Raw genomic sequence first — 22,700 nt, forward strand, 5'->3', positions numbered from 1 at the left:
AGTTCAATTTTTCATCTCCTGTGTTTAGTTAATAGATCCTGGCCTTAATTCTGTTGTTGCAACCCTCTTCTGACAGAAGAACAGATGGATATGCATCTAGCAGCAGTAGATCCTCCTCACTCTGGGGGATCGTCCCCTTGAGGAACACGTGAGATCACATGTCACCCAGATGACTACATCCAAATATTTTTCCATGCTGGATTAAATGCACATAGAAAATCTCCTCTGCTTGGGCTGGTCCTCCAGGGACCCTCTGTGTGTACATGGAGTGCAGGACTTCAGCTAAATGGATCCCATTCACAGTGTTGATCTCAACATCCCCAAATCTGTCCTGGATGTCCTTATAGAGACCTCCCCGTGTCCCCGGCCCTCGTCATGCTCAGCATAGACCCTGAATCAGTGTATATGCGCTTGTGTGACAGAGGCCCAGGCCGTCCTGGAGCCAGAACTGCAGTCCTGTCTGTACTGGACGTAATGCTGTTACCTCGTAGCTTGGAATGACGTCACACCCGAGTTGACTGCGTTCCAATAAAGGGGGTTTGTGTTCAGTTTCATCCTGTGTTTAGTCCCTGTGTTTTCAACTTTGCCCATCGTTATTGATTTTGATTAAAAATTATGAGGGCGTGTGAATAAAAAAAATTATAATGTGCACTGATAATTCATTTATAATAAATACTGCATTATTCCATAAAAAATGGAAGTGCAAATTTTGAATTCATGGTATCTGCATGAAACAGGAAACTCATGAATATTCATGTTTGCTCCACATGTTGCAACCAAATATCTCAGGTATTTTACACCTCTAACACAGAACATCTCTCCTTACATCTAACAATAAATGCCACACCTCCTAACACCATTGGCTGTTGTTGCTTTTTTAGCCTACGTAGATTTTGCATTGTTTAATTTTTTTTTAATTTTTTTTTTTAGTAAAACCAAGAATATGGAATATATAGAGGGTTCCAGTGTGAACTGGAAGTAATGCTGAGATTTTGCAAAATTGGACATGTCTATAAAAGCATCTTTTGATCTTTTTGTCAGATGTCAATTCTCTTCTCAGGTCAGAGCTTTCATTTTCCTCTTTCCCATACAGGTTAGTAGCCTACCTATTATATCCGTTAGTCTTATCATAATTATCTTAATAACACGTGACCAGGAATTACTGCCTGCTTGCTACCCACTGATCTATATAGAATGACATTATATAGATAGTAGTCATTATATAGATCAGTGTTGCTACCATATTTTTCCATAAGCACTCGTTTCTATAACAGTAAATCATAGTGCACACAGTGAGCAAAAGATGGACGGTGGGATAGTTTGCATTTGTCGAATCAGGCGCAGAGGATGGAGAGAGAGAGAAAGAGATTTTTTTGATTTTATAAAAGAACATTATTACATATCACTTCAATTCAATTCATCAAAAAAAAATTAACACCACAGAATATCAAAAAACAACTCTCCCTCCTCCACTGTACAAACAGCATCATTATAACACCACTGTTGTACAAAAGTTACCACATCATTCATTGCTTTATAATACCTCAAATCTATTGTGATTCTAGATTTTACAAAAGCTTTGAAAACAGGCAAAAGCTCCTGACCATGTGTTTTCTCAATTGTATTTCTTCTTGTGATAAGTATAGCAAGTTTTGCTTGACCTAGAAAAAAACTAATCAACTGCCATTTCATCTTTTGATTCTGCCTATAGCCAGCTCCCAAAATAAAAATGCTTTGAGTAAATACCTCTCCACATTTATAAAAAAACTGGCCTAAAACTGGCATAAATGCTACGTGGATGTCCATATCTCAGCTCTGGAAGGGTCTAGAGCCTCCATTTTTGCACTCAGGTCTAAGTCTCATGGCCCTCTATCAGAATCCAGAGTTTTGAGAAGATTGGAGAAATTTAATTTTTCGCCTGAAAAAAAAAACGAAAGGGGTACCACTGTCGTTTTTTTTGGGTCGAATTTTTGAGTTTCGATATCTCAGCTCTGGAAGGTAGAGCCTCCATTTTTGCACTCAGGTCTAAGTCTCATGGCCCTCTATCAGAATCCAGAGTTTTGAGAAGATTGGAGAAACTTAATTTTTCGCCTGAAAAAAAAAACGAAAGGGGTACCACTTTCGTTTTTTTTTCGGGACGAATTTTTGAGTTTCGATATCTCATCTCTGGAAGGGTCTAGAGCCTCCATTTTTGCACTCAGGTTTAAGTCTCATGGCCCTCTATCAGAATCCAGAGGTTCAAGAAGACCACAAAAACTAAAAATTTCGACCCAAAAAACACTGGTACCCCTGTTGTTTTTTTTCCGGTGCGAATAAATCAGTTCCTCCAATCTTCTCAAAACTCTGGATTCTGATAGAGGGCTATGGGACTTAGACCTGAGTACAAAAATGGAGGTTCTAGACCCTTCCAGAGCTGAGATATGGAGATCCCACTTAGCATTTATGCCATTATAAATATCCAACACTTTCCCTACAAAAAAAGGGGGGGGGGCAACGTGTTACATAAATCCCATGAAACTGCCTGAAGATCGGTTATAACGGTACACAACACACACATTTAGAGGCTTAAATAACTGGGAATGTTAAAGGATGTATAGGCCAAACCAGGTGTTATCAGAATCCCGATATTGACCCGGATGCATCACAACGTTTCTTCATAATAGGAACTGAAGTGAGTGTTGGCAGTCAGGTGCTGGAGGAGTGGAGGAACGGATGTGAAAAGGACACAGTCAGCGCCAACACGCACTCATCCACATAAACAATGCTGGGCTTATTACACACAGCACTGATCTGGCACTGCACTACTGTGTACTAGACCAGACAGCAGGTGCACACGCACACACACACCGCAGTCAGTGTGGGAATCTTATCAAAACCAGATCCTGGTCACACTTCATATAGGGTAAAGCAGATAATATAAAGACTTAGTCCTGAGTGCCAAAATGGAGGCTCTAGACCCTTCCAGAGCTGAGATATTGAGATATTTTTAATGGCATAAATGGTACGTGGGATCTCGATATCTCAGCTCTAGAAGGGTCTAGAGCCTCCATTTTTGCACTCAGGTCTAAGTCTCATGACCCTCTATCGGAATCCAGAGTTTTGAGAAGATTGGAGAAACTTAATTTTTCACCCGAAATTTTGAGTTTCTCTGGTCTTCTTGAAACTCTGGATTCTGATAGAGGGCCATGAGACTTAGACCTGAGTGCAAAAATGGAGGCTCTAGACCAGGGATGGGCAACTTTGATGATAGTGAGGGCCACAAATATTTTATCATCACTATCCGAGGGCCAAATGTGACGTGCACTTCCACCAATGGGATATTGGAGAATTAGAGGTACCATTTTAGAAGAAAACATATGTAGGTATGTCTTTATTACAGACTTTGCTAAGTAAATCAACCTGCATATCCATATTCAATTATTTCCTCAGCTTCTTTTAATGAATGAACTTTTAACATAAACAAAGACACATTGCTGTGGCATTACTGTGTTTTTAATATTATTCCAGTGCAAACATGTTGGGCTCTCAAAAAACATACAATGATTGCACAAAACTGAAAAGTAGCCTATTAAGTAAAAAAAAATAAATGGGATATTGGAAAATAAAAAACTACCATTTTAGAAGAACAAAACATATGTATGTCTTTATTACAGACTCTGAAATGTTTAGTGAACCAACCTGCATTTCATTACTTAATTATTTTTTCTGCTTCTATTCATTAATGAAATTTTTAACAAACTTTTTAAAATTATTTTATTATTATTCCAGTGTAAACATTGTTGGCTCTCAAAAAATATTTACTGATGGCACAAAATTAAAGAAATTATTAAGTGAAGCATACTTTTCACCATAGGCTGCCGCTTTATCTCACCTACAGAGGGAAGTTTACAGTTAATGAGATACTTGTGGTTTCTCTTGCTGGCGTACAATAGACTGGATGTCAATGTCAATGTTAGTGCAGCCAATCCTCATGAGCTGAAACAGAACGTCATCGCTGATCCTGTTTCTCTCTTTCGACTTGATATGTTTCATTTACCTTTGAATTCTGTAAATAGGTAGTCTGTTTCCCATCTCGTCTGAAAAGTGCGAATTTCTTGGTTCAGTTTTCTTTTTTCACCCTCATTGTTTTCTTCATCGTTGACTGTAGTGACGCTGGTCAGAGTCGTCCAACTAAGCATGTTTTGCAGGAAGGCGCCCTCTATCAGTATACATTATCATTACATTGGAAACCAACATTTCTATGGTATTTGAAAATTGACCCACGGGCAGCACTGAGTGAGGAGGTGAGCAGCACTGAGTGAGGAGGCGGGCCACATGCGGCCCGCGGGCCGCCAGTTGCCCATCCCTGCTCTAGACCCTTCCGGAGCTAAGATATTGAGATCCCACGTAGCATTTATGCCATTATAAAACTCTCAATATCTCAGCTCTGGAAGGGTCTAGAGCCTCCATTTTTGCACTCAGGTCCAAGTATAATGGTCCTCTATCACAATCCAGAGTTTCGAGAAGATTGGGGATACTTAATTTTTCGCCCCAAAAAAAAAAAAAACGTAATGGGTAACACTGTCGTTTTTTTTTCTGGTCGAAATTTTGAGTTTCGATATCTCAGCTCTGGAAGGGTCTAGAGCCTCCATTGTTGCACTCAGGTCTAAGTCTCATGCCCCTGTATCAGAATTCAGAGTTTCAAGAAGAATGGGGATACTTAATTTTTCGCCCCCCCCCAAAAAAAACGTATGGGGTAACACTGTCTTTTTTTTTTCTGGTCGAAACTTTGATTTTCGATATCTCAGCTCAGGAATGGTCTAAAGCCACCATTTTTGCACTCAGGTCTAAGTCTCATGCCCCTGTATCAGAATTCAGAGTTTCAAGAAGAATGGGGATACTTAATTTTTCGCCCCCCCCCCAAAAAAAACGTAAGGGGTAACACTGTCTTTTTTTTTTCTGGTCGAAACTTTGATTTTCGATATCTCAGCTCAGGAATGGTCTAAAGCCACCATTTTTGCACTCAGGTCTAAGTCTCATGGCCCTTTATCAGAATCCAGAGTTTTGAGAAGATTGGGGATACTTAATTTTTCGCCCCCCCCCCCCCCCAAAAAAAAACGTAAGGGATAACACTGTCTTTTTTTTTTTCTGAGGAAAATTTTCACTCAGGTCTAAGTCTCATGGCCCTCTATCAGAATCCAGAGTTTCAAGAAGATTGGGGATACTTAATTTTTCGCCCAAAAAAAAAACGTAAGAGGTAACACTGTCGTTTTTTTTTCTGGTCGAAATTTTGAGTTTCGATATCTCAGCTCTGGAAGGGTCTAGAGCCTCCATTTTTGCACTCAGGTCTAAGTCTCATGGCCCTCTATCAGAATCCAGAGTTTCAAGAAGATTGGGGATACTTAATTTTTCGCCCAAAAAAAAAAACGTAAGGGGTAACACTGTCGTTTTTTTTTCTGGTCGAAATTTTGAGTTTCGATATCTCAGCTCTGGAAGGGTCTAGAGCCTCCATTTTGCACTCAGGTCTGAGTCTCATGGCCCTCTATCAGAATCCAGAGTTTCAAGAAGATTGGGGATACTTAATTTTTCGCCCAAAAAAAAAAACGTAAGGGGTAACACTGTCGTTTTTTTTTCTGGTCGAAATTTTGAGTTTCGATATCTCAGCTCTGGAAGGGTCTGGAGCCTCCATTTTTGCACTCAGGTCTAAGTCTCATGGCCCTCTATCAGAATCAAGAGTTTTGAGAAGATTGGGGATACTTAATTTTTCGCCCCCCCCCCCCCAAAAAAAAACATAAGGGGTAACACTGTAGTTTTTTTTTTCTGGTCGAAATTTTGAGTTTTGATATCTCAGCTCTGGAAGGGTCTAGAGCCTCCATTTTTGCACTCAGGTCTAAGTCTCATGGCCCTCTATCAGAATCCAGAGTTTCAAGAAGATTGGGGATACTTAATTTTTCGCCCCAAAAAAAAAAAACGTAAGGGGTAACACTGTCGTTTTTTTTTCTGGTCGAAATTTTGAGTTTCGATATCTCAGCTCTGGAAGGGTCTGGAGCCTCCATTTTTGCACTCAGGTCTAAGTCTCATGGCCCTCTATCAGAATCAAGAGTTTTGAGAAGATTGGGGATACTTAATTTTTCGCCCCCCCCCCCCCCAAAAAAAAACATAAGGGGTAACACTGCAGTTTTTTTTTCTGGTCGAAATTTTGAGTTTTGATATCTCAGCTCTGGAAGGGTCTAGAGCCTCCATTTTTGCACTCAGGTCTAAGTCTCATGGCCCTCTATCAGAATTTGGGAAGATTGGAGAAACTTAATTTTTCGCCCAAAAAAAAAATGTAAGGGGTACCACTGTCGTTTTTTTTTTTCGGGCCGAATTTTTGAGTTTCGATATCTCAGCTCTGGAAGGGGCTAGAGCCTCCATTTTTGCACTCAGGTCTAAGTCTCATGGCCCTCTATCAGAATTTGGGAAGATTGGAGAAACTTAATTTTTCGCCCCCAAAAAAAAAACGTAAGGGGTACCACTGTCGTTTTTTTTTCGGGCCGAATTTTTGAGTTTCGATATCTCAGCTCTGGAAGGGGCTAGAGCCTCCATTTTTGCACTCAGGTCTAAGTCTCATGGCCCTCTATCAGAATTTGGGAAGATTGGAGAAACTTAATTTTTCACCCAAAAAAAAAAAAACGTAAGGGGTACCACTGTCGTTTTTTTTTTCGGGCCGAATTTTTGAGTTTCGATATCTCAGCTCTGGAAGGGGCTAGAGCCTCCATTTTTGCACTCAGGTCTAAGTCTCATGGCCCTCTATCAGAATTCGGGAAGATTGGAGAAACTTAATTTTTCGCCCCAAAAAAAAAACGTAAGGGGTACCACTGTCGTTTTTTTTTCGGGCCGAATTTTTGAGTTTCGATATCTCAGCTCTGGAAGGGGCCAGAGCCTCCATTTTTGCACTCAGGTCTAAGTCTCATAGCCCTCTATCAGAATTTGGGAAGATTGGAGAAACTTAATTTTTTGCCCCCGAAAAAAACGTAAGGGGTACCACTGTCGTTTTTTTTTTTCGGGCCGAATTTTTGAGTTTCGATATCTCAGCTCTGGAAGGGGCTAGAGCCTCCATTTTTGCACTCAGTTCTAAGTCTCATGGCCCTCTATCAGAATTTGGGAAGATTGGAGAAACTTAATTTTTCGCCCAAAAAAAAAAACGTAAGGGGTACCACTGTCGTTTTTTTTTTCGGGCCGAATTTTTGAGTTTCGATATCTCAGCTCTGGAAGGGGCTAGAGCCTCCATTTTTGCACTCAGGTCTAAGTCTCATGGCCCTCTATCAGAATTTGGGAAGATTGGAGAAACTTAATTTTTCGCCCAAAAAAAAAACGTAAAGGGTACCACTGTCGTTTTTTTTTTTTCGGGCCGAATTTTTGAGTTTCGATATCACAGCTCTGGAAGGGGCTAGAGCCTCCATTTTTGCACTCAGGTCTAAGTCTCATGGCCCTCTATCAGAATTTGGGAAGATTGGAGAAACTTAATTTTTCGCCCAAAAAAAAAACGTAAGGGGTACCACTGTCGTTTTTTTTTTCGGGCCGAATTTTTGAGTTCCGATATCTCAGCTCTGGAAGGGGCTAGAGCCTCCATTTTTGCACTCAGGTCTAAGTCTCATGGCCCTCTATCAGAATTTGGGAAGATTGGAGAAACTTAATTTTTCGCCCAAAAAAAAAACTTAAGGGGTACCACTGTCGTTTTTTTTTTTCGGGTCGAATTTTTGAGTTTCGATATCTTGAGGGGCTAGAGCCTCCATTTTTGCACTCAGGTCTAAGTCTCATGGCCCTCTATCAGAATTTGGGAAGATTGGAGAAACTTAATTTTTCGCCCCCCCCCCAAAAAAAACGTAAGGGGTACCACTGTCGTTTTTTTTTTCGGGCCGAATTTTTGAGTTTCGATATCTCAGCTCTGGAAGGGGCTAGAGCCTCTTCCTCTTCTTGGAGAAACTTAATTTTTCGCCCAAAAAAAAAAAACGTAAGGGGTACCACTGTCGTTTTTTTTTCGGGCCGAATTTTTGAGTTTCGATATCTCAGCTCTGGAAGGGGCTAGAGCCTCCATTTTTGCACTCAGGTCTAAGTCTCATGGCCCTCTATCAGAATTTGGGAAGATTGGAGAAACTTAATTTTTCGCCCAAAAAAAAAAACAACGTAAGGGGTACCACTGTGGTTTTTTTTTTCGGGCCGAATTTTTGAGTTTCGATATCTCAGCTCTGGAAGGGGCTAGAGCCTCCATTTTTGCACTCAGGTCTAAGTCTCATGGCCCTCTATCAGAATTTGGGAAGATTGGAGAAACTTAATTTTTCGCCCAAAAAAAAAAAACATAAGGGGTACCACTGTCGTTTTTTTTTCGGGCCGAATTTTTGAGTTTCGATATCTCAGCTCTGGAAGGGGCTAGAGCCTCCGTTTTTGCACTCAGGTCTAAGTCTCATGGCCCTCTACCAGAATTTGGGAAGATTGGAGAAACTTAATTTTTCGCCCAAAAAAAAAAAACGTAAGGGGTACCACTGTCGTTTTTTTTTCGGGCCGAATTTTTGAGTTTCGATATCTCAGCTCTGGAAGGGGCTAGAGCCTCCATTTTTGCACTCAGGTCTAAGTCTCATGGCCCTCTATCAGAATTTGGGAAGATTGGAGAAACTTAATTTTTCGCCCCAAAAAAAACCGTAAGGGGTACCACTGTCGTTTTTTTTTTCGGGCCGAATTTTTGAGTTTCGATATCTCAGCTCTGGAAGGGGCTAGAGCCTCCATTTTTGCACTCAGGTCTGAGTCTCATGGCCCTCGATCAGAATTTGGGAAGATTGGAGAAACTTAATTTTTCACCCAAAAAAAAAAACGTAAGGGGTACCACTGTCGTTTTTTTTTCGGGCCGAATTTTTGAGTTTCGATATCTCAGCTCCGGAAGGGGCTAGAGCCTCCGTTTTTGCACTCAGGTCTAAGTCTCATGGCCCTCTACCAGAATTTGGGAAGATTGGAGAAACTTAATTTTTCGCCCAAAAAAAAAAACGTAAGGGGTACCACTGTCGTTTTTTTTTCGGGCCGAATTTTTGAGTTTCGATATCTCAGCTCTGGAAGGGGCTAGAGCCTCCGTTTTTGCACTCAGGTCTAAGTCTCATGGCCCTCTATCAGAATTTGGGAAGATTGGAGGAACTTAATTTTTCGCCCCAAAAAAAAACGTAAGGGGTACCACTGTCGTTTTTTTTTTCGGGCCGAATTTTTGAGTTTCGATATCTCAGCTCCGGAAAGGGCTAGAGCCTCCATTTTTGCACTCAGGTCTAAGTCTCATGGCCCTCTATCAGAATTTGGGAAGATTGGAGAAACTTAATTTTTCGCCCCAAAAAAAAAAACGTAAGGGGTACCACTGTCGTTTTTTTTTTCGGGCCGAATTTTTGAGTTTCGATATCTCAGCTCTGGAAGGGGCTAGAGCCTCCATTTTTGCACTCAGGTCTAAGTCTCATGGCCCTCTATCAGAATTTGGGAAGATTGGAGAAACTTAATTTTTCACCCAAAAAAAAAACGTAAGGGGTACCACTGTCGTTTTTTTTTTTGGGCCGAATTTTTGAGTTTCGATATCTCAGCTCTGGAAGGGGCTAGAGCCTCCATTTTTGCACTCAGGTCTAAGTCTCATGGCCCTCTATCAGAATTTGGGAAGATTGGAGAAACGTAATTTTTCGCCCAAAAAAAAAAACGTAAGGGGTACCACTGTCGTTTTTTTTTCGGGCCAAATTTTTGAGTTTCGATATCCAAGCTCTGGAAGGGGCTAGAGCCTCCATTTTTGCACTCAGGTCTAAGTCTCATGGCCCTCTACCAGAATTTGGGAAGATTGGAGAAACTTAATTTTTCGCCCCAAAAAAAAAACGTAAGGGGTACCACTGTCGTTTTTCTTTCGGGCCGAATTTTTGAGTTTCGATATCTCAGCTCTGGAAGGGGCTAGAGCCTCCATTTTTGCACTCAGGTCTAAGTCTCACGGCCCTCTATCAGAATCCAGAGTTTTGGGAAGATTGGAGAAACTTAATTTTTCGCCCCAAAAAAAAAAACGTAAGGGGTACCACTGTCGTTTTTTTTTCGGGCCGAATTTTTGAGTTTCGATATCTCAGCTCTGGAAGGGGCTAGAGCCTCCATTTTTGCACTCAGGTCTAAGTCTCATGGCCCTCTTTTGGAATTTGGGAAGATTGGAGAAACTTAATTTTTCGTCCAAAAAAAAAAACGTAAGGGGTACCACTGTCGTTTTTTTTTCGGGCCGAATTTTTGAGTTTCGATATCTCAGCTCTGGAAGGGGCTAGAGCCTCCATTTTTGCACTCAGGTCTAAGTCTCATGGCCCTCTATCAGAATTTGGGAAGATTGGAGAAACTTAATTTTTCACCCAAAAAAAAAAAACGTAAGGGGTACCACTGTCGTTTTTTTTTTCGGGCCGAATTTTTGAGTTTCGATATCTCAGCTCTGGAAGGGGCTAGAGCCTCCATTTTTGCACTCAGGTCTAAGTCTCATGGCCCTCTATCAGAATTTGGGAAGATTGGAGAAACTTAATTTTTCGCCCCAAAAAAAAAACGTAAGGGGTACCACTGTCGTTTTTTTTTCGGGCCGAATTTTTGAGTTTCGATATCTCAGCTCTGGAAGGGGCCAGAGCCTCCATTTTTGCACTCAGGTCTAAGTCTCATAGCCCTCTATCAGAATTTGGGAAGATTGGAGAAACTTAATTTTTTGCCCCCGAAAAAAACGTAAGGGGTACCACTGTCGTTTTTTTTTTTCGGGCCGAATTTTTGAGTTTCGATATCTCAGCTCTGGAAGGGGCTAGAGCCTCCATTTTTGCACTCAGTTCTAAGTCTCATGGCCCTCTATCAGAATTTGGGAAGATTGGAGAAACTTAATTTTTCGCCCAAAAAAAAAAAACGTAAGGGGTACCACTGTCGTTTTTTTTTTCGGGCCGAATTTTTGAGTTTCGATATCTCAGCTCTGGAAGGGGCTAGAGCCTCCATTTTTGCACTCAGGTCTAAGTCTCATGGCCCTCTATCAGAATTTGGGAAGATTGGAGAAACTTAATTTTTCGCCCAAAAAAAAAAACGTAAAGGGTACCACTGTCGTTTTTTTTTTTCGGGCCGAATTTTTGAGTTTCGATATCACAGCTCTGGAAGGGGCTAGAGCCTCCATTTTTGCACTCAGGTCTAAGTCTCATGGCCCTCTATCAGAATTTGGGAAGATTGGAGAAACTTAATTTTTCGCCCAAAAAAAAAAACGTAAGGGGTACCACTGTCGTTTTTTTTTTCGGGCCGAATTTTTGAGTTCCGATATCTCAGCTCTGGAAGGGGCTAGAGCCTCCATTTTTGCACTCAGGTCTAAGTCTCATGGCCCTCTATCAGAATTTGGGAAGATTGGAGAAACTTAATTTTTCGCCCAAAAAAAAAACTTAAGGGGTACCACTGTCGTTTTTTTTTTTCGGGTCGAATTTTTGAGTTTCGATATCTTGAGGGGCTAGAGCCTCCATTTTTGCACTCAGGTCTAAGTCTCATGGCCCTCTATCAGAATTTGGGAAGATTGGAGAAACTTAATTTTTCGCCCCCCCCCCCCCCCAAAAAAAACGTAAGGGGTACCACTGTCGTTTTTTTTTTCGGGCCGAATTTTTGAGTTTCGATATCTCAGCTCTGGAAGGGGCTAGAGCCTCTTCCTCTTCTTGGAGAAACTTAATTTTTCGCCCAAAAAAAAAAAACGTAAGGGGTACCACTGTCGTTTTTTTTTCGGGCCGAATTTTTGAGTTTCGATATCTCAGCTCTGGAAGGGGCTAGAGCCTCCATTTTTGCACTCAGGTCTAAGTCTCATGGCCCTCTATCAGAATTTGGGAAGATTGGAGAAACTTAATTTTTCGCCCAAAAAAAAAAACAACGTAAGGGGTACCACTGTCGTTTTTTTTTCGGGCCGAATTTTTGAGTTTCGATATCTCAGCTCTGGAAGGGGCTAGAGCCTCCATTTTTGCACTCAGGTCTAAGTCTCATGGCCCTCTATCAGAATTTGGGAAGATTGGAGAAACTTAATTTTTCGCCCAAAAAAAAAAAACATAAGGGGTACCACTGTCGTTTTTTTTTCGGGCCGAATTTTTGAGTTTCGATATCTCAGCTCTGGAAGGGGCTAGAGCCTCCGTTTTTGCACTCAGGTCTAAGTCTCATGGCCCTCTACCAGAATTTGGGAAGATTGGAGAAACTTAATTTTTCACCCAAAAAAAAAAACGTAAGGGGTACCACTGTCGTTTTTTTTTCGGGCCGAATTTTTGAGTTTCAATATCTCAGCTCTGGAAGGGGCTAGAGCCTCCGTTTTTGCACTCAGGTCTAAGTCTCATGGCCCTCTATCAGAATTTGGGAAGGTTGGAGGAACTTAATTTTTCGCCCCAAAAAAAAACGTAAGGGGTACCACTGTCGTTTTTTTTTTCGGGCCGAATTTTTGAGTTTCGATATCTCAGCTCCGGAAAGGGCTAGAGCCTCCATTTTTGCACTCAGGTCTAAGTCTCATGGCCCTCTATCAGAATTTGGGAAGATTGGAGAAACTTAATTTTTCGCCCCAAAAAAAAAAACGTAAGGGGTACCACTGTCGTTTTTTTTTTCGGGCCGAATTTTTGAGTTTCGATATCTCAGCTCTGGAAGGGGCTAGAGCCTCCATTTTTGCACTCAGGTCTAAGTCTCATGGCCCTCTATCAGAATTTGGGAAGATTGGAGAAACTTAATTTTTCACCCAAAAAAAAAACGTAAGGGGTACCACTGTCGTTTTTTTTTTCGGGCCGAATTTTTGAGTTTCGATATCTCAGCTCTGGAAGGGGCTAGAGCCTCCATTTTTGCACTCAGGTCTAAGTCTCATGGCCCTCTATCAGAATTTGGGAAGATTGGAGAAACGTAATTTTTCGCCCAAAAAAAAAAACGTAAGGGGTACCACTGTCGTTTTTTTTTCGGGCCAAATTTTTGAGTTTCGATATCCAAGCTCTGGAAGGGGCTAGAGCCTCCATTTTTGCACTCAGGTCTAAGCCTCATGGCCCTCTACCAGAATTTGGGAAGATTGGAGAAACTTAATTTTTCGCCCCAAAAAAAAAACGTAAGGGGTACCACTGTCGTTTTTCTTTCGGGCCGAATTTTTGAGTTTCGATATCTCAGCTCTGGAAGGGGCTAGAGCCTCCATTTTTGCACTCAGGTCTAAGTCTCACGGCCCTCTATCAGAATCCAGAGTTTTGGGAAGATTGGAGAAACTTAATTTTTCGCCCCAAAAAAAAAAACGTAAGGGGTACCACTGTCGTTTTTTTTTCGGGCCGAATTTTTGAGTTTCGATATCTCAGCTCTGGAAGGGGCTAGAGCCTCCATTTTTGCACTCAGGTCTAAGTCTCATGGCCCTCTTTTGGAATTTGGGAAGATTGGAGAAACTTAATTTTTCGTCCAAAAAAAAAAACGTAAGGGGTACCACTGTCGTTTTTTTTTCGGGCCGAATTTTTGAGTTTCGATATCTCAGCTCTGGAAGGGGCTAGAGCCTCCATTTTTGCACTCAGGTCTAAGTCTCATGGCCCTCTATCAGAATTTGGGAAGATTGGAGAAACTTAATTTTTCGCCCAAAAAAAAAACGTAAGGGGTACCACTGTCGTTTTTTTTTCGGGCCGAATTTTTGAGTTTCGATATCTCAGCTCTGGAAGGGGCTAGAGCCTCCATTTTTGCACTCAGGTCTAAGTCTCATGGCCCTCTATCGGAATTTGGGAAGATTGGAGAAACTTAATTTTTTGCCCAAAAAAAAAAACGTAAGGGTTACCACTGTCGTTTTTTTTTTCGGGCCGAATTTTTGAGTTTCGATATCTCAGCTCTGGAAGGGGCTAGAGCCTCTATTTTTGCACTCAGGTCTAAGTCTCATGGCCCTCTATCGGAATTTGGGAAGATTGGAGAAACTTAATTTTTCGCCCAAAAAAAAAAACGTAAGGGGTACCACTGTCGTTTTTTTTTCGGGCCGAATTTTTGAGTTTCGATATCTCAGCTCTGGAAGGGGCTAGAGCCTCCATTTTTGCACTCAGGTCTAAGTCTCATGGCCCTCTATCAGAATTTGGGAAGATTGGAGAAACTTAATTTTTCACCCAAAAAAAAAAAACATAAGGGGTACCACTGTCGTTTTTTTTTTCGGGCCGAATTTTTGAGTTTCGATATCTCAGCTCTGGAAGGGGCTAGAGCCTCCATTTTTGCACTCAGGTCTAAGTCTCATGGCCCTCTATCAGAATTTGGGAAGATTGGAGAAATTTTATTTTTCGCCCAAAAAAAAAAACGACAGTGGTACCCCTTACGTTTTTTTTTTGGGCGAAAAATTATGTTTCTCCAATCTTCCCAAATTCTGATAGAGGGCCATGAGACTTTGACCTGAGTGCAAAAATGGAGGCTCTAGCCCCTTCCAGAGCTGAGATATCGAAACTCAAAAAATTCGGCCCGAAAAAAAAACGACAGTGGTACCCCTTACGTTTTTTTTGGGGGGCGAAAAATTAAGTTTCTCCAATCTTCCCAAATTCTGGTAGAGGGCCATGAGACTTAGACCTGAGCGCAAAAATGGAGGCTCTAGCCCCTTCCAGAGCTGAGATATCGAAACTCAAAAGATTGGAGAAATTTAATTTTTCGCCCAAAAAAAAAAAACGTAAGGGGTACCACTGTCGTTTTTTTTTCGGGCCGAATTTTTGAGTTTCGATATCTCAGCTCTGGAAGGGGCTAGAGCCTCCATTTTTGCACTCAGGTCTAAGTCTCGTGGCCCTCTATCAGAATCCAGAGTTTTGGGAAGATTGGAGAAACTTAATTTTTCGCCCAAAAAAAAAAAACGTAAGGGGTACCACTGTCGGTTTTTTTTTCGGGCCGAATTTTTGAGTTTCGATATCTCAGCTCTGGAAGGGGCTAGAGCCTTCATTTTTGCACTCAGGTCTAAGTCTCATGGCCCTCTATCGGAATTTGGGAAGATTGGAGAAACTTAATTTTTCGCCCAAAAAAAAAACGACAGTGGTACCACTGTCGTTTTTTTTTCGGGCCGAATTTTTGAGTTTCGATATCTCAGCTCTGGAAGGGGCTAGAGCCTCCATTTTTGCACTCAGGTCTAAGTCTCATGGCCCTCTATCAGAATTTGGGAAGATTGGAGAAACTTAATTTTTCGCCCAAAAAAAAAAACATAAGGGGTACCACTGTCGTTTTTTTTTCGGGCCGAATTTTTGAGTTTCGATATCTCAGCTCTGGAAGGGGCTAGAGCCTCCATTTTTGCACTCAGGTCTAAGTCTCATGGCCCTCTATCAGAATTTGGGAAGATTGGAGAAATTTTATTTTTCGCCCAAAAAAAAAAACGACAGTGGTACCCCTTACGTTTTTTTTTTGGGCGAAAAATTAAGTTTCTCCAATCTTCCCAAATTCTGATAGAGGGCCATGAGACTTAGACCTGAGTGCAAAAATGGAGGCTCTAGCCCCTTCCAGAGCTGAGATATCGAAACTCAAAAATTCGGCCCGAAAAAAAAACGACAGTGGTACCCCTTACGTTTTTTTTTGGGCGAAAAATTACGTTTCTCCAATCTTCCCAAATTCTGATAAAGGGTCATGAGACTTAGACCTGAGTGCAAAAATGGAGGCTCTAGCCCCTTCCAGAGCTGAGATATCGAAACTCAAAAAATTCGGCCCGAAAAAAAAACGACAGTGGTACCCCTTACGTTTTTTTTGGGGGGCGAAAAATTAAGTTTCTCCAATCTTCCCAAATTCTGGTAGAGGGCCATGAGACTTAGACCTGAGTGCAAAAATGGAGGCTCTAGCCCCTTCCAGAGCTGAGATATCGAAACTCAAAAGATTGGAGAAATTTAATTTTTCGGCCAAAAAAAAAAACGTAAGGGGTACCACTGTCGTTTTTTTTTCGGGCCGAATTTTTGATTTTCGATATCTCAGCTCTGGAAGGGGCTAGAGCCTCCATTTTTGCACTCAGGTCTAAGTCTCATGGCCCTCTATCAGAATCCAGAGTTTTGGGAAGATTGGAGAAACTTAATTTTTCGCCCAAAAAAAAAAAAACGTAAGGGGTACCACTGTCGTTTTTTTTTCGGGCCGAATTTTTGAGTTTCGATATCTCAGCTCTGGAAGGGGCTAGAGCCTTCATTTTTGCACTCAGGTCTAAGTCTCATGGCCCTCTATCAGAATTTGGGAAGATTGGAGAAACTTAATTTTTCGCCCAAAAAAAAAAACGACAGTGGTACCCCTTACGTTTTTTTTTTGGGCGAAAAATTAAGTTTCTCCAATCTTCCCAAATTCTGATAGAGGGCCATGAGACTTAGACCTGAGTGCAAAAATGGAGGCTCTAGCCCCTTCCAGAGCTGAGATATCGAAACTCAAAAATTCGGCCCGAAAAAAAAACGACAGTGGTACCCCTTACGTTTTTTTTTTGGGCGAAAAATTACGTTTCTCCAATCTTCCCAAATTCTGATAGAGGGCCATGAGACTTAGATCCGAGTGCAAAAATGGAGGCTCTAGCCCCTTCCAGAGCTGAGATATCGAAACTGAAAAATTCGGCCCGAAAAAAAAAACGACAGTGGTACCCCTTACGTTTTTTTTTTTGGATGAAAAATTAAGTTTCTACAATCTTCCCAAATTCTGATAGAGGGCCATGAGACTTAGACCTGAGTGCAAAAATTGAGGCTCTAGCCCCTTCCAGAGCTGAGATATCGAAACTCAAAAATTCGGCCCGAAAAAAAAAACGTGGTACCCCTTACGACAGTGGTACCCCTTACGTTTTTTTTTTTTTTTGGGCGAAAAATTAAGTTTCTCCAATCTTCCCAAAACTCTGGATTCTGATAGAGGGCCGTGAGACTTTTTTTTTCGAAACTCAAAAATTCGGCCCGAAAAAAAAAACGACAGTGGTACCCCTTACGTTTTTTTTTTAGGCGAAAAATTAAGTTTCTCCAATCTTCCCAAATTCTGGTAGAGGGCCATGAGACTTAGACCTGAGTGCAAAAACGGAGGCTCTAGCCCCTTCCAGAGCTGAGATATCGAAACTCAAAAATTCGGCCCGAAAAAAAAACGACAGTGGTACCCCTTACGTTTTTTTTTTTGGGTGAAAAATTAAGTTTCTCCAATCTTCCCAAATTCTGGTAGAGGGCCATGAGACTTAGACCTGAGTGCAAAAATGGAGGCTCTAGCCCCTTCCAGAGCTGAGATATCGAAACTCAAAAATTCGGCCCGAAAAAAAAACGACAGTGGTACCCCTTACGTTTTTTTTTTGGGGGGGCGAAAAATTAAGTTTTTCTCCAATATTCCCAAATTCTGATAGAGGGCCATGAGACTTAGACCTGAGTGCAAAAATGGAGGCTCTAGCCCCTTCCAGAGCTGAGATATCGAAACTCAAAAATTCGGCCCGAAAAAAAAACGACAGTGGTACCCCTTACGTTTTTTTTTTTTTTTGGGCGAAAAATTAAGTTTCTCCAATCTTCCCAAATTCTGGTAGAGGGCCATGAGACTTAGACCTGAGTGCAAAAATGGAGGCTTTAGCCCCTTCCAGAGCTGAGATATCGAAACTCAAAAATTTGACCCGAAAAAAAAACGACAGTGGTACCCCTCACGTTTTTTTTTTTGGGGCGAAAAATTAAGTTTCTCCAATCTTCCCAAATTCTGATAGAGGGCCATGAGACTTAGACCTGAGTGCAAAAATGGAGGCTCTAGCCCCTTCCAGAGCTGAGATATCGAAACTCAAAAATTCGGCCCGAAAAAAAAACGACAGTGGTACCCCTTACGTTTTTTTTTTTGGGTGAAAAATTAAGTTTCTCCAATCTTCCCAAATTCTGATAGAGGGCCATGAGACTTAGACCTGAGTGCAAAAATGGAGGCTCTAGCCCCTTCCAGAGCTGAGATATCGAAACTCAAAAATTCGGCCCGAAAAAAAAAACGACAGTGGTACCCCTTACTTTTTTTTTTTTTGGGCGAAAAATTAAGTTTCTCCAATCTTCCCAAATTCTGATAGAGGTCCATGAGACTTAGACCTGAGTGCAAAAATGGAGGCTCTAGCCCCTTCCAGAGCTGAGATATCGAAACTCAAAAGATTGGAGAAATTTAATTTTTCGCCCAAAAAAAAAAAACGTAAGGGGTACCACTGTCGTTTTTTTTTCGGGCCGAATTTTTGAGTTTCGATATCTCAGCTCTGGAAGGGACTAGAGCCTCCATTTTTGCACTCAGGTCTAAGTCTCATGGCCCTCTATCAGAATCCAGAGTTTTGGGAAGATTGGAGAAACTTAATTTTTCGCCCAAAAAAAAAAAAAACTTAAGGGGTACCACTGTCGGTTTTTTTTTCGGGCCGAATTTTTGAGTTTCGATATCTCAGCTCTGGAAGGGGCTAGAGCCTTCATTTTTGCACTCAGGTCTAAGTCTCATGGCCCTCTATCAGAATTTGGGAAGATTGCAGAAACTTAATTTTTCGCCCAAAAAAAAAAACGTAAGGGGTACCACTGTCGTTTTTTTTTCGGGCCGAATTTTTGAGTTTCGATATCTCAGCTCTGGAAGGGGCTAGAGCCTCCATTTTTGCACTCAGGTCTAAGTCTCATGGCCCTCTATCGGAATTTGGGAAGATTGGAGAAACTTAATTTTTCGCCCAAAAAAAAAAACGTAAGGGGTACCACTGTCGTTTTTTTTTCGGGCCGAATTTTTGAGTTTCGATATCTCAGCTCTGGAAGGGGCTAGAGCCTCCATTTTTGCACTCAGGTCTAAGTCTCATGGCCCTCTATCAGAATTTGGGAAGATTGGAGAAACTTAATTTTTCGCCCAAAAAAAAAACGTAAGGGGTACCACTGTCGTTTTTTTTTCGGGCCGAATTTTTGAGTTTCGATATCTCAGCTCTGGAAGGGGCTAGAGCCTCCATTTTTGCACTCAGGTCTAAGTCTCATGGCCCTCTATCGGAATTTGGGAAGATTGGAGAAACTTAATTTTTCGCCCAAAAAAAAAAACGTAAGGGGTACCACTGTCGTTTTTTTTTCGGGCCGAATTTTTGAGTTTCGATATCTCAGCTCTGGAAGGGGCTAGAGCCTCCATTTTTGCACTCAGGTCTAAGTCTCATGGCCCTCTATCAGAATTTGGTAAGATTGGAGAAACTTAATTTTTCGCCCAAAAAAAAAACGTAAGGGGTACCACTGTCGTTTTTTTTTCGGGCCGAATTTTTGAGTTTCGATATCTCAGCTCTGGAAGGGGCTAGAGCCTCCATTTTTGCACTCAGGTCTAAGTCTCATGGCCCTCTATCGGAATTTGGGAAGATTGGAGAAACTTAATTTTTCGCCCAAAAAAAAAAAACGTAAGGGGTACCACTGTCGTTTTTTTTTCGGGCCGAATTTTTGAGTTTCGATATCTCAGCTCTGGAAGGGGCTAGAGCCTTCATTTTTGCACTCAGGTCTAAGTCTCATGGCCCTCTATCAGAATTTGGGAAGATTGGAGAAACTTAATTTTTCGCCCAAAAAAAAAACGTAAGGGGTACCACTGTCGTTTTTTTTTCGGGCCGAATTTTTGAGTTTCGATATCTCAGCTCTGGAAGGGGCTAGAGCCTCCATTTTTGCACTCAGGTCTAAGTCTCATGGCCCTCTATCGGAATTTGGGAAGATTGGAGAAACTTAATTTTTCGCCCAAAAAAAAAAACGTAAGGGGTACCACTGTCGTTTTTTTTTCGGGCCGAATTTTTGAGTTTCGATATCTCAGCTCTGGAAGGGGCTAGAGCCTCCATTTTTGCACTCAGGTCTAAGTCTCATGGCCCTCTATCGGAATTTGGGAAGATTGGAGAAACTTAATTTTTCGCCCAAAAAAAAACGTAAGGGGTACCACTGTCGTTTTTTTTTCGGGCCGAATTTTTGAGTTTCGATATCTCAGCTCTGGAAGGGGCTAGAGCCTCCATTTTTGCACTCAGGTCTAAGTCTCATGGCCCTCTGTCAGAATTTGGTAAGATTGGAGAAACTTAATTTTTCGCCCAAAAAAAAAACGTAAGGGGTACCACTGTCGTTTTTTTTTCGGGCCGAATTTTTGAGTTTCGATATCTCAGCTCTGGAAGGGGCTAGAGCCTCCATTTTTGCACTCAGGTCTAAGTCTCATGGCCCTCTATCGGAATTTGGGAAGATTGGAGAAACTTAATTTTTCGCCCAAAAAAAAAAAACGTAAGGGGTACCACTGTCGTTTTTTTTTCGGGCCGAATTTTTGAGTTTCGATATCTCAGCTCTGGAAGGGGCTAGAGCCTTCATTTTTGCACTCAGGTCTAAGTCTCATGGCCCTCTATCAGAATTTGGGAAGATTGGAGAAACTTAATTTTTCGCCCAAAAAAAAAACGTAAGGGGTACCACTGTCGTTTTTTTTTCGGGCCGAATTTTTGAGTTTCGATATCTCAGCTCTGGAAGGGGCTAGAGCCTCCATTTTTGCACTCAGGTCTAAGTCTCATGGCCCTCTATCGGAATTTGGGAAGATTGGAGAAACTTAATTTTTCGCCCAAAAAAAAAAACGTAAGGGGTACCACTGTCGTTTTTTTTTCGGGCCGAATTTTTGAGTTTCGATATCTCAGCTCTGGAAGGGGCTAGAGCCTCCATTTTTGCACTCAGGTCTAAGTCTCATGGCCCTCTATCGGAATTTGGGAAGATTGGAGAAACTTAATTTTTCGCCCAAAAAAAAACGTAAGGGGTACCACTGTCGTTTTTTTTTCGGGCCGAATTTTTGAGTTTCGATATCTCAGCTCTGGAAGGGGCTAGAGCCTCCATTTTTGCACTCAGGTCTAAGTCTCATGGCCCTCTATCGGAATTTGGGAAGATTGGAGAAACTTAATTTTTCGCCCAAAAAAAAAAAACGTAAGGGGTACCACTGTCGTTTTTTTTTCGGGCCGAATTTTTGAGTTTCGATATCTCAGCTCTGGAAGGGGCTAGAGCCTTCATTTTTGCACTCAGGTCTAAGTCTCATGGCCCTCTATCAGAATTTGGGAAGATTGGAGAAACTTAATTTTTCGCCCAAAAAAAAAACGTAAGGGGTACCACTGTCGTTTTTTTTTCGGGCCGAATTTTTGAGTTTCGATATCTCAGCTCTGGAAGGGGCTAGAGCCTCCATTTTTGCACTCAGGTCTAAGTCTCATGGCCCTCTATCGGAATTTGGGAAGATTGGAGAAACTTAATTTTTCGCCCAAAAAAAAAAACGTAAGGGGTACCACTGTCGTTTTTTTTTCGGGCCGAATTTTTGAGTTTCGATATCTCAGCTCTGGAAGGGGCTAGAGCCTCCATTTTTGCACTCAGGTCTAAGTCTCATGGCCCTCTATCGGAATTTGGGAAGATTGGAGAAACTTAATTTTTCGCCCAAAAAAAAAAAACGTAAGGGGTACCACTGTCGTTTTTTTTTCGGGCCGAATTTTTGAGTTTCGATATCTCAGCTCTGGAAGGGGCTAGAGCCTTCATTTTTGCACTCAGGTCTAAGTCTCATGGCCCTCTATCAGAATTTGGGAAGATTGGAGAAACTTAATTTTTCGCCCAAAAAAAAAACGTAAGGGGTACCACTGTCGTTTTTTTTTCGGGCCGAATTTTTGAGTTTCGATATCTCAGCTCTGGAAGGGGCTAGAGCCTCCATTTTTGCACTCAGGTCTAAGTCTCATGGCCCTCTATCGGAATTTGGGAAGATTGGAGAAACTTAATTTTTCGCCCAAAAAAAAAAACGTAAGGGGTACCACTGTCGTTTTTTTTTCGGGCCGAATTTTTGAGTTTCGATATCTCAGCTCTGGAAGGGGCTAGAGCCTCCATTTTTGCACTCAGGTCTAAGTCTCATGGCCCTCTATCGGAATTTGGGAAGATTGGAGAAACTTAATTTTTCGCCCAAAAAAAAACGTAAGGGGTACCACTGTCGTTTTTTTTTCGGGCCGAATTTTTGAGTTTCGATATCTCAGCTCTGGAAGGGGCTAGAGCCTCCATTTTTGCACTCAGGTCTAAGTCTCATGGCCCTCTATCGGAATTTGGGAAGATTGGAGAAACTTAATTTTTCGCCCAAAAAAAAAAAACGTAAGGGGTACCACTGTCGTTTTTTTTTCGGGCCGAATTTTTGAGTTTCGATATCTCAGCTCTGGAAGGGGCTAGAGCCTTCATTTTTGCACTCAGGTCTAAGTCTCATGGCCCTCTATCAGAATTTGGGAAGATTGGAGAAACTTAATTTTTCGCCCAAAAAAAAAACGTAAGGGGTACCACTGTCGTTTTTTTTTCGGGCCGAATTTTTGAGTTTCGATATCTCAGCTCTGGAAGGGGCTAGAGCCTCCATTTTTGCACTCAGGTCTAAGTCTCATGGCCCTCTATCGGAATTTGGGAAGATTGGAGAAACTTAATTTTTCGCCCAAAAAAAAAAACGTAAGGGGTACCACTGTCGTTTTTTTTTCGGGCCGAATTTTTGAGTTTCGATATCTCAGCTCTGGAAGGGGCTAGAGCCTCCATTTTTGCACTCAGGTCTAAGTCTCATGGCCCTCTATCGGAATTTGGGAAGATTGGAGAAACTTAATTTTTCGCCCAAAAAAAAACGTAAGGGGTACCACTGTCGTTTTTTTTTCGGGCCGAATTTTTGAGTTTCGATATCTCAGCTCTGGAAGGGGCTAGAGCCTCCATTTTTGCACTCAGGTCTAAGTCTCATGGCCCTCTATCGGAATTTGGGAAGATTGGAGAAACTTAATTTTTCGCCCAAAAAAAAAAACGTAAGGGGTACCACTGTCGTTTTTTTTTTTCGGGCCG

This window comes from Pimephales promelas, chromosome 4, assembly GCF_988280905.1.
Source record: "Pimephales promelas chromosome 4, fPimPro1.hap1.1, whole genome shotgun sequence".
NCBI lineage: Eukaryota > Metazoa > Chordata > Actinopteri > Cypriniformes > Leuciscidae > Pimephales > Pimephales promelas.